Source organism: Mesocricetus auratus, unplaced genomic scaffold (genome assembly GCF_017639785.1).
Source record: "Mesocricetus auratus isolate SY011 unplaced genomic scaffold, BCM_Maur_2.0 Super-Scaffold_100008, whole genome shotgun sequence".
NCBI lineage: Eukaryota > Metazoa > Chordata > Mammalia > Rodentia > Cricetidae > Mesocricetus > Mesocricetus auratus.
The window spans coordinates 81,430,470-81,441,802 of NW_024429192.1; the positions used below are offsets into that span (position 1 = coordinate 81,430,470).

An 11,333-nucleotide genomic window follows, 5' to 3' on the forward strand; every position below is an offset into this window, starting at 1 on the left:
CAGCACTCAGAAGGCAGAGGCACTTGGATGCATAGAGTTCCAGGACAGCCAGGGCCACAAGGAGGAATTCCATCTTCAAATACCAAAAACCAGCCAACAAACAGCCAAACAACCAACCAAACAACACAAAGACAACAAAACAAACCCACAAACAATGGCAGTAGACAACTAAAATCCTTTGACTGGGGAGATTGAGGCAGGATGATCATGGAGTCTAGGGCCAGCCTGAGACACACAGAGAAAGACCTTGACACAAAAACAAAATACAGGATCCTAAAAACCTCCACAAGATATTACCATATAGCTCGTTGCAATTGTTAAAATATGCAATCATGCCAGGCAGTGGTAACGTATGCCTTTAATTCCAGCACTCAGGAAGCAGAGGCAGGCAGACTTCTGTGAGTTTGAGACCGGCCTGGTCTACAAGAGCTAGTTCCAGGACAGCTTCCAAAGCCACAGAGAAGCTCTATCTTGAAAACCCCAATCCCCCCCCCCACCAAAAAATGACATCACTCTGAAATTGGCAGTTTTTAAGGGTCAAATATGTATCGTTATCAATGTGAAACATCCACAGCATTTTCCTTGAGGAATTTAACGTTGCGGCAACCCCCCACCAAAATAAAAACTAGAAAATATGTGCAGGAAAAAAATCCATAAGAATGTTCAGGTCAGGCTGGGCGTTGGTGACGCATGCCTTTAATCCCAGCACTAGAGAGGCAGAGGCAGGTGAATCTCTGTGAGTTCGAGACCAGCTTGGTCTACAAAAGCTAGTTCCAGGACAGCCTCCAAAGCCACACAGAAACCCTTTTTGGGGGGTGGGGGATGTTTCACATGACCATCACGAAGGCTCAGTGAGAAAGATACTGGCCTTTATAAAGCTTGACTACTTGAGTTTGATGCCTGTGACCCACACAATGGAATGAGAAAACTGACTCTGTGATGCTGTTTCAGAGGACCTGCACTTGGAACTTGGAACCGAGAACCCATGCTGGGCCGTTCACAACTGTCTATAACTCCTGCTTCAGCAATCCCATACTCTCTTCCTGCTGTTTCAGGCACATGCACACAACTTTCACACACTCATACATATACATAAACCTTAAAAAAAATCAGTAACAATTTAACATAAAAACAATATTCAGAGGCCAGAGAGATGGTACAGTGGGCAAGGGGTAAAGGTACCTAACACTAAGCCTGGGGGATGATTTGGTTCCTTGAACCCACATGACGGAAAAAGAAGATCAACTCCTATAAACTGTCCTGACCTCCATAGGTGCATGTGTGCACACGTAAAACAAATAAATAAAATGTAAAAAAAAAAGAACCGGCCAGGCGTTGGTGGCGCACGCCTTTAATCCCAGCACTCGGGAGGCAGAGGCAGGCGGATCTCTGTGAGTTCGAGACCAGCCTGGTCTACAGAGTGAGTTCCAGGACAGCCTCCAAAGCCACAGAGAAACCCTGTCTCGAAAAATAACCAAAAAAAAAAAAAAAAAAAAAAAAAAAGAACCGTGCACAGCAGTTTTTACTACAGATAATAACTGGAAGTAGCCCAGGTCTCCATCAACAGAAAGAGTTCAATTGGTAGACACTTAGGCAATACAGACTACTCAGCAAAAAGAAAGAATATTAGGGGAGTTAATATGTTCAAAATACACTGCACAAGGGAAACTCTCAAATTAATGAAAATTTTGTAATACTGTTTAAGAAAGGAATTAATACAATAGATGCAACATGGATGAATCTCACAAACGGTATACTAAATCAAAGAAATCCAACAAGGGAATATAGTTTACATGTCATTTCTTCCCAAAACAATTTTATTTTATTTTTTTAAGAAAAAGAGTTCAGTGACAGCCATGTTGCTCAGCAGGGATAAGGGTCTAGGTTCAATCTTCAGTCCTAGGAGAAAAATAATTTTTGTGATAAAGTACTTTTTTTTTTTTTGACATGGTTACAGTGCAGCCCTGGCTTTCCTGGAACTGATTTATGGCCAGAATAAATGAACTGCCTTCGAAGTAAAGTAAAACAACAGAAAGAGTGTGATTGAGAGGGAGAAAGGAAGAGAGAGACACACTGTATTCTCCTCAAATCCCACCATTCCTGGGAGGAAGAACCAATATAAAAGATGCTGGTAACAAGGTCCCCCGAGCTAATATCTTCTTCTATGTATATTGCTTGTATGTAGTTAAGGAAGCCCAATGACATTCTAGAACTCCTCCTCCTGCTACTGCTGCTGCTTAGTTCCCAAAGACAAGCTTCTGAAGTTTCAATGTCTGCAGGACTATCTGGCTGTAGGGCTGCAGATTATCAGTTTTGTATTTTCTTTATTTATTTATTCATGATTCAGTCAGATCTTCAATGGCTCTTTTTAATAATCTGCTGAATTCTCACAGGCTCTTCTTCATCCAAGTGAACCCAGAAACTGTCAAACCCGGAAACTGTCTGACAGCGTGCTTGTGGGAGCTGCCAGGAACAATATAACAAGTATCAGTAGAGTTGAGTTATGGTCAAAATGAAAGACTATAAGGTTAGTAATAGTGCCAGTCTTGGGGTTGATTGTGAGCATTGTAGACATTAATACAAGGAAAGTGGTTAGAGAATGCCTCACATAACACACACCCTCACTTCAGTTGTTGTTACCTTCTCAAAATCAAGGATCATAATTCTGGTGAATACCTCTCCCTTAGTCTTTCATTCTGACCATAACTCAGCATGTATAGACCAATATTAAACCTTTTTAATATAAAACCACTGTTAAGACTAGATACATAAAACAATTTTCTGAAGTTAGTGGATAAAAAAAACCAAAAAAACAGGGCTGTCTCTGATTTTTGAAATTTTCTCACCAAAAGTAATTTTGGACAATTACCAACTCCAGGTTGTGGGCAGGAGATACACAGAATGAGTCTGGAGCATCTTGTCACTCAGACATCAAAGCAACTATCAAAAACTATGTGTCAATATTGGGTCCTATCAGAACTAGAAAACAAGTCTGGAGAAGTTCCCACTGACCTAAAACAGAAAATCTTAACCTTCAATAAGGATAAGTATTGAATTGGCATGAAAATCTTCAGTGTGTATAAATGAGAGTTCATAATTCTATGTGGTGTGTGGAGGTCAGAGGTTGTAACATGAATAAATAAAAGACCCAGAGATAGATATTGGGGTTTAAGCTGAAGATCAGGGAAGCAAAGCAGTTGGCCACTAGATCTCACCTCTAGCTCAGGCTGAACGGGCTGACACGCACAAGCTCTTCACCAAGCCTCAAACTGCTGCCTCTCCTCTGTGTGACTGGAGAAGGAATGCCTCATACTGAATAGAAGATCCTGCTTCTTTTGTACCCCTCTAGTGCTGGAATTAAAGGCATGTGATGTTTCTCTTTTAGACTGATTGAATCTCATGTATCCCTGGGTGGCCTTGGGATCAGTCCATCTCTTAATCCTGAGTCCTAGGATTAAAGGTGTGTACCACTACCTCCTAGCTTCTGTCTGCTGGGATTAAAGGTGCATTCCTGACTTCTATGGCTTGTGGCTGATTTTGTTTTCTGAATCCTCAGGCAAGCTTTAATACATCATAAACAATATATTACTATAAGAGGTGAACCAGGTGTCATTCCTCAGGGACTTTTCATCTTTAGTTTTTTGTGACAGGTTCTCTCACTGAAAACTGGGACTCACCAACACAGCTAGGCTAGCTAGGCAACAAGTCCCAGGAAGCCATCATCTGCATCTGTCTCCAATTCTCCACAACTGGGATTACAAGTGACTGCCACTACAGTGTTTTACAGGGCTGCTGAGGTTCAAACTTAAATTCTCATGCTTCCACAGTCAGCACTCTACTAACTGACCTGTGTGTGTGTGTGTGTGTGTGTGTGTGTGTGTGTATGTGTGAATGCTGAGGCCAGCCTGGGCTCATTAGACCCTGTCTTTAAACTGGGCATAGGTGGCCCACTTATATAATCCCAGGACTCAAGGAGGCAGAGCCAGGTGGATCTCTAAGTTGGAAACCAGCTTGGTCTACAGTTAGTTCCAGGACAGTCAGAGCTATACTCAGAGAAACCCTGTCTTGAAAACAAACAAAACAAACCAACCAAACAAACAACAAAATATCAGAAAATAATGGTGCACATCTTTAATCCCAGCACTTGTGATGCAAAGGCAGGAGGATCTCTGTGAATTTGATGCCAGCCTGGTCTACATAGTGAATTCCAGATTGGCCAGAACTACACAGTGAGACCCTGTATAGGAAAACAAACCCATAAAGAAATACACATACAAAATGAACCAATAAATTGGTAAATAAGGGCAAATAATTTGACATTCCTTATTTCTCCTACATAAATTATACCACTGGGTGACCAAATAAGAGAAGTGGCTTCTTTATAAAAGTATTCTAACTAAAACAAATAAAATCTCAATAAAGAGATAACCATCATTTTTCAGGCTTCAATGAAATGCTAACTCTAAACATTCAATACCACTGGCTACTAGACAAATTACTTTAGGGACAAGTTTCAGTCCTTTTTTTTTTTTTTTTTGGTTTTTCAAGATAGGGGTTCTCTGTATTGTTTTGGAGGCTATCCTGGAACTCGCTCTGTAGACCAGGATGGCCTCGACCTCACAGAAATCCGACTGCCTCTGCCTCCCGAGTGCTGGGATTAAAGGTGTGCGCCACCAATGCCCGGCTGATTCAGTCTTTTCTAAGGAAGCAATGTTACCTCACCAAACTAACAGAGTTCAAGTCTGGTCAAGCCACATTCCAGAACAGAAGCTAGAGGAATTTAAGAGCAAAACTTGTAGATAGTCTAAACAGCTCTATATGGAGAAATGGTAATTTAAGGCTAACAAATAAACTTATCAAGATTCTAGGAACCTGCCTAGTGTTGGTGGCTCATGCCTTAAATCCCAGCACTAGGGAGGCAGAGTGAGGAATTGAACCCAGGGCCTGGCAGGTGCTAAGTACTATATTCCTGAGCTACAGCCCTAGCCTTGAAGATCAATTGTCTAGGAGCTTATAACACTTGCTTCTTGCTTTTACCTAAGTACTGCCTTTCTAGGCCCTACACTTTAACCTATTCAGAACTGAGGGTTGTTTTTTTTGTTTGTTTGTTTTGTTTTCTAGACTGAGTTTTACTAAGTGTAAGTGGCCCTGGCTGACCTGGAACTTCCTATGTATCCAGCACTGGCCTCTGCTGGTTTTGTTGTTTGTTTGTTTTATTTGTTTTTGTTTTTTGAGACAGGGTTTCTCTGAAGCTTTGGAGCTGGCTCTTGTAGACCAGGCTGGTCTTGAACTCACAAAGATTCGCCTGCCTCTGCCTCCCGAGTGCTGGAATTAAAGGCATGCACCACCACCCGGCCCCTGGCTGTTCTTTAAATTACAAGTATCACCACGACAGAACCCACGTCCTTACCACAGTATACAAAACATGTTTAATCTAGCATTTGCTGACCCAAGTAGTGTCACCTGATAGTTTTTTTCCCCCCATTCTCTAGCAGCAATGACTTGGTTCCTTGATCCCAAACTCAAGCTGAATTCTCTTTGGCCAAACTAGGCAAGTTTTAATAAATCATAAATAATATATCATCACAAAATAGCATTAACAAGGTACAGTAGAAAAATTAGAGGCAAGAACTGTGCAACCAAATTATTTCCAGTCTCAGTTTTGAACCTTACTTCCTTTGTTATTTTTCAGCACTTCCCTTTACACACACATACACAGAGAGAGAGAGAGAGAGAGAGACAGAGAGAGAGAGAGAGAGAGAGAGAGAGCGCTAGCTAGCAACTGGAGAACCTACCTCACTGACAGGACTAAAAAGAGTGATATGAAAACATGTTTAGGGTTTTATGTAGCACTTAGCATCAAGTTTGGAAAGATAAGGTTGGTGAGTTAGCACAGTACGTTAAGGGTACTTGCTGCTAAACCTGACAGCTTGAATTCAAAACCTGGGAACCCATGTGGTGGAAGAGAACTGATTTTCAAAAGTCCTCTGACCATATACATACTAAATAAATGTTTTTTAAAATTAAAGCTTTTGCTGGGACAGTGGTAGCCATGTCTTTAGTCCCAGTACTCGGGAGGCAGAGGCAGAGGCAGGTGGATCTTTGTGAGTTCGAGGCCAGCCTGTATACAGAGTGAGTCCCAGGACAGCCAGAGTTACACAGAAATCCTGTCTCAAAAAAACTAAAAATAAAAAAAAAAATAAATAAAGCTTTTGAGCCTAGTGTGGAACCTATGCCTTTAATCCCAGCACTTGGGAGGCAGAGGCAGGCAGATCTACAGAGTGAGTTCAGGACAGTGAGGATTACACAGAGAAACCCTGTGTCCAAAAAATAAGTTTTATACAGATGAAGGGATGACAATATGAAAAATCATTATGTCCAGAAGGATCTAGAATATGGCAAAGCCTAGAATACAGTAAACATAGGAAGCAGTACTTCACACTGTAGTTAGTAAACACTCTCTCACCTGGTGGTGGTGGTGCACCCCTTTAATTCAAGCACTTGGAAGGCAGAGGCAAGTGGATCTCTATGAGTTCAAGGCCAACCTGGCCTGCAGAGTGAGTTCTAGGGAAGCCAGGGCTGTTACACAAAGAAACCCTGTCTCAAAAAACAAGCAAAAACAACAACAACAAAACACCCCACCATTCTCACCAGATTTCATAAACTTTTCCCGAAACCGCAATTTCTCAAGATCTTTTTAATAGCTGCTCTTGTCCTTTTTAGATAAAAATCTCAAGTCCCTAATGCAATAGGCTCAAGGCAGTGCCCAAAATCCAGGTTCAAGATTCACAGGCATTTCAAGAAATTCACCACGCTTTCCTACACCCTAGGCAGTTCATCTGGACACAAACAGAACGCAAAGTCTGGTTATTTCTTAATTTTGATAAACTGACTAAACTGCGATGAGGCCATAAAAATACTGTTCCTTGATGGGCATGGTGGGGCATACATTTAATTCCAATACTTGGAAGACATCGGCAGGCGGATCTCTGCGAGCTCAAAGCCAGTCTGGCCTACAAAGTGACTTCCAGAGCAGCCAGGGACACACACAGAAACCCTATCTCAAAACAAACAAAATACTGCCTCTTCCTTCCTCAGCAAGGGTGGGCACAAGCTCCTCTGCATAGGTTAAAACACCAAGAAGATGCAGCTTTCATAAGGTCACTATCCATGATGGGGGTGAAACTTCACCCTAATCCTTTACCCCTGCTCTGTAAGCAAACCCAATAAAATCATTAGTCTCACTCAAACCAATCAAGCAGAACAAACAAAAAAACCCAGCAAGGGGTATGTATGTGTGGCACTCAAGCTCAGTGACAAGCAGGTATCTAAGTTCGAAGCCAGACCCTATCTTTAAAAAAAAAAAAAAAAGACAATTAATAAAACAGGACTAAGTGGCCTACACCTTTAATCCCAACACTCCCAAGGCAGAGAAATGTGAATTCCTGAGTTCCGGGGGAACAACCTCATCTACTTCTCGGGTTCCAGGTTAGCCTCGGCTATGCAGTGACAGAGACAGAGAGAGACAGAGAGAGACAGAGAGAGAGAGAGAGAGAGAGAGAGAGAGAGAGAGAGAGAGAGAGAGAGAGAGAGAGAGAGAGAGAGCAAACTTCAAAGGGTAACGGCTACTACGCACAATGAAGGAGAGGGTCCCAGGTCACTGCACCCTTGTGGACAGACAGATCACGGATGAGCAACAAGGGGCCGCCGTGTTCACTCGAGCGTGGGTCTCGCGGCTCACCCAGCGTGCCACGCGCCACGGGAGCACCAGGGCTCCGACTGCAAAAGCTGTGTGTCCCCTTGCTCCGCGGAGCGCTGGCTGGAATGACAGCGTCAACTCGGACTCCAAGGGGCCCAAACTAGCCCGGGCTGGAGTTCAAAGTCAACAGTCCGCCGCCTCTTCCGCTTCTCCAGGCCGCGGTCGGGAGCGCGGCCACCAAAGCGAGAGCCGCCAGCGAACGGTCTCTCAGCGGCTCGTCGCCCCCCGCGCAGCAGGCAGGCCTGAGAAACTTCCTAAGTGGCGGGAGGAGAGCCGGCTGGCCAGCGGTCGTCTCTGCCGCTACCCTCCCGACACCCCCTGCGAGGTCCCCCGGACCCCCGGGACGCGCGAACGCGTCCCCTCAACCCCCGCCCCCACCTCAGGGGCGCCCTGGCGGGAGGCCACTCGACCCGCGGCCCGAGGAGCCCGCGCGCGCGTCCGTCACGTACTCGCCACGCAACTAGCCCAGCTCCGCGAGCGCGGCTCGGCGCTTGGAGTTGAGTCTCAAGTCACCTGAAACAGCCGCTTGAAAAGCTTCGTCGTTGCAGCCGTCGCCGCCGCCGCTACCGCCGCCGAGGCCGCTACTAGGTTCCTTCCGGCCTCGCCACGGAGTCCACCTCGCGCCTGCGCGCAGCGCCCCCTCCCGACTAATGACAGGAAGAACCATAGAGGCACCCGGAGGGCCGGAGAGGAGGGGCTTGGAGAGCGAGACCATAGAGATGGCTGCCTAGCGGGCCTCCATCTGGGTTCCACAGCTTTAGAGCCTTGACTCCTCCTTGCGACTGGAGGACAAAAGAACAGCTGAACCCCAGGGTCATTATCTCATCTTAAAGCTGGGGTGGACAGCTGACTTTGGAATCAACTGATTGACCACTTATCTGTCGTCCCCTTATGAGATGTTTCTGTGTACTAGGTAAGATAGGTAAAATGACCCAACTCTCCCCCTAGGGTATTTGGTAAAGAATATTCTTTTTTTTTCCCCTGAGGCAGGGTTTCTCTGTGTAACAGTCCTAGCTGTCTTGGAACTTAATTTATAGACCAAGTTGACCTCAAACTCACAGAGATCTGCCTGCCTCTACCTCCCAAGTGCTGGGATTAAAGGCATGCACCACCACCGACCTGCTAGAATAAGGTATTCTTAAATTCTATTCAAACTCTGTTAAATAAAGACTGGAGGTCTGGCTCAGTGGTTAAGAGTATTGACCTGGACTTAATTCCTATCACCCACCTTACAGCTCATTAACAGTCTGTAACTTCAGTTCCAGAAGATCCGACGACCTCTTCTGGCCTCTGTGGGCACTGAGCATGCAAGTGGTGCACAGATAAACATGCAAGCAAAACACCTATACACATAAAATGTTTCAAAGAAAGTAAAAGATGTTCATTTTTTCTGATGGGCAGTGGTAGTGCATGCCTTTAATCCCAGCACTCAGGAAGCAGAGGCATGAGGATCTCTGTAAATTGGAGGCCAGCCTGGTCTATAGAGTGACTTCCAGGACAGGCTCCAAAGCTACACAGAGAAATCCTGTCTAGGGGGCAAAAACAAACAAACAAACAAACTTAAGTCACGGTGTTTTGTTTTGTTTTAATACTTAATTACTTTTGTTTTTCAAAGCAGGGTTTCTCTATGGCTTTGGAGACTGTCCTGGAACTAGCTTTTGTGGACCAGGATAGTCTTGAACTCACAGAGATCTGCCAGCCTCTGCCCCCCAAGTGCTGGAATTAAAGGCATTTGTCACCACTGCCCAGCCTTTTTGTTGTTGTTGTTGTTAATTTGTTTTTAAATTGTGTGTGTGTGTGTGTGTGTGTGTGTGTGTGTTGTACAAGGACAGATAACTAGACGTCTAGAAGAGACCATCAGATCCCCTAGAGCTAGTTCTGAGTCATGAGTTATGCATGCTAAAAATGGAACTCTGGTCCTCTTATAGAGCTGCAAGCCCTCTTAACCTTTGAGCCATCTCACTAGTTCTGTTTTAGGTTTCATTAGATGCAAGTGTATGCGTTCATGCATTCTGAGTATGTGTGTATGTGTGCTGCTGAGATTGACCTGCCCTCCACCCCCAGTCTCACACATGCTAGACAAGCTGTCAGTTCAGCCCTCTTTTTTTACTTTTATTTAAATTTTGAGATAAAAGTTTGCTAGATTATTTAGACTGGCCTTGAACTCACTGCATAGCTTAGCCTAACCTTGAACTTATGATCTTGCTGGGAAGTCCTTACTGAATCATAAAATAGCAAAAAGTCATTACATTGTCAAAAACAGTATGTTGGCTAGCTTGGGTGTCTCTTCCTGTTTATAAAGCTACAAATGTCACTGTGAGAGCCCCACCCTCATGATCTCATCTAACCTTAAAAGGGCTTCATTTCCAAATCCCAATAACATACAGAACCAAGGAGTAAGTTTCAGTACATGAAATTCTAAGGCACATAGTCAGACCATACTATAGTCAGGCCCCTGACAGAGGTGCAAGAAGGAGGATAAGAGGAACTATGGTCATGCTTCTAAGATTCAGTTGTTACTTTGTTATTGTTATTGGCATAAGGCCCAGCTATGTAGCTCAGGCTGGCCTCCAACTTTCTCCTAAGTGCGGGAATTTCTAGGCCTAACCACACAAAACACAATGAATTAAGTTTTTTATGAAAAAATTACATTTATTATTTATATCATTTTACATGTAAATAAAAGTAAAATCTTTAAAACTGTTCTCTTAAGTTGCTGTGACATCAATGCATAAAATATTAATAATACTACATCCCAATAGTACCATCCTAGGTACCAAGTCTTTGTTTTTGTTTTTCAAAACAGGGTTTCTCTGTGTAGCTTTGGAGCCTATCCTAGCACTCGTTTTCTGTAGATCAGGCTGGTCTCGAACTCTCAGAGATCTGCCTGCCTCTGCCTCCAGAGTGCTAGAATTAAATGTGTGTGCCACCAACGTCCAGCTAAGTCTTTTTTTTAAATGATTTATTTATTTCTATTGTATGCAAATTAGTGTTATGCCTGCATCTATGTCTGTATGAGGGTATCAGATCTCCAGAACTGGGATCACAGACAGTTGTGAGCTGCCATGTGAGTGCTGGGGATTGAACCCCGGTACTTTGGAAGAACAGCTCTTAATCACCGAGCAGTCTCTCCAGCCCTACCTCTGGGGACCAAATCTTTAACACATGGACCTTTAGGAGACATTTATAGTCCAAACAATAGCAAAAGACAAGGGGCTGCTAGGTTCATCGTCTAGGATCACGCCCTTGTGGTAGGTAGATAATGCCTTCGGCTGTTGACACCTTCTCAGGGCTGTGCTTGACACACTGTGATGCTGAGATGGACAGTATTTAGAGGACCAAGCCATACCCCCAGCTCCCCAAACTACCTGATTTATTCCTATGGTTGCACTTTGTTAATGTTCATTTAACTGTAAGACTAGTCTCAGTGGTGCAGGGCTGCCTTTACTCCCAATGTGTGTCCCATCCTTCTGTTCCCAAGAGCTATGTCTATTGTCATCAACTTACTGTAGATGGAGGCTCCGTAAGTCTTGTCACAGAGGAAACTATACCCAAACTGGATCTGCTTTCAAAA

The 11,333-nt window shown here is 44.1% G+C and overlaps 1 protein-coding gene across 4 annotated transcripts in view; it reads right to left on the reverse strand.

Moving 5' to 3' along the window:
• The window catches only part of Rnf216 (ring finger protein 216), a 104,181-nt gene extending 95,764 nt beyond the window's left edge, over positions 1-8,417 (reverse strand). For 2 of the 4 annotated variants that reach the window (XM_040751287.1, XM_040751284.1), the window contains exon 1: positions 8,273-8,417. The gene's annotated coding sequence lies outside the window, so the exon portion shown is untranslated. Of the gene's footprint in view, positions 1-8,208; positions 8,234-8,272 lie in introns of those variants that run through there. The other 2 variants (XM_040751286.1, XM_040751285.1) reach the window with 2 other exon arrangements.
• Between the last annotated feature and the right edge of the window lie 2,916 nt (positions 8,418-11,333).